Raw genomic sequence first — 339 nt, 5'->3', positions numbered from 1 at the left:
ATCAAATTGTAAAATTGACAGTGTCACTTGTCAAGTTGGTAAATTTTACAATCACAACACATAAAAAGACAAAAAACTCATTATTTTAAGCATCTTTTGCTAAAATACTTAAGTATGAATTAAAAAACTAAACTAAAAACTAAGTATTTTTACACCGCTTACTTGCATAATTAACTATCTTAGTCCTGATTACTATTGATAAGCAATAAGAGTGAAGCCACTTGTTTTGGAAAATTAACTTCATTTGACTTGTTGAATCTTCGGAAATCAAAAATAACACAATGCATACATAATAAACCTTCTAAAAAGGAGAAGGTTCTCAAATTCCTCTGTACCTAT

The sequence above is a fragment of the Choristoneura fumiferana genome, chromosome 22 (assembly GCF_025370935.1).
Source record: "Choristoneura fumiferana chromosome 22, NRCan_CFum_1, whole genome shotgun sequence".
Lineage (NCBI taxonomy): Eukaryota > Metazoa > Arthropoda > Insecta > Lepidoptera > Tortricidae > Choristoneura > Choristoneura fumiferana.
Note: the sequence above shows the minus strand (reverse complement) of the source record.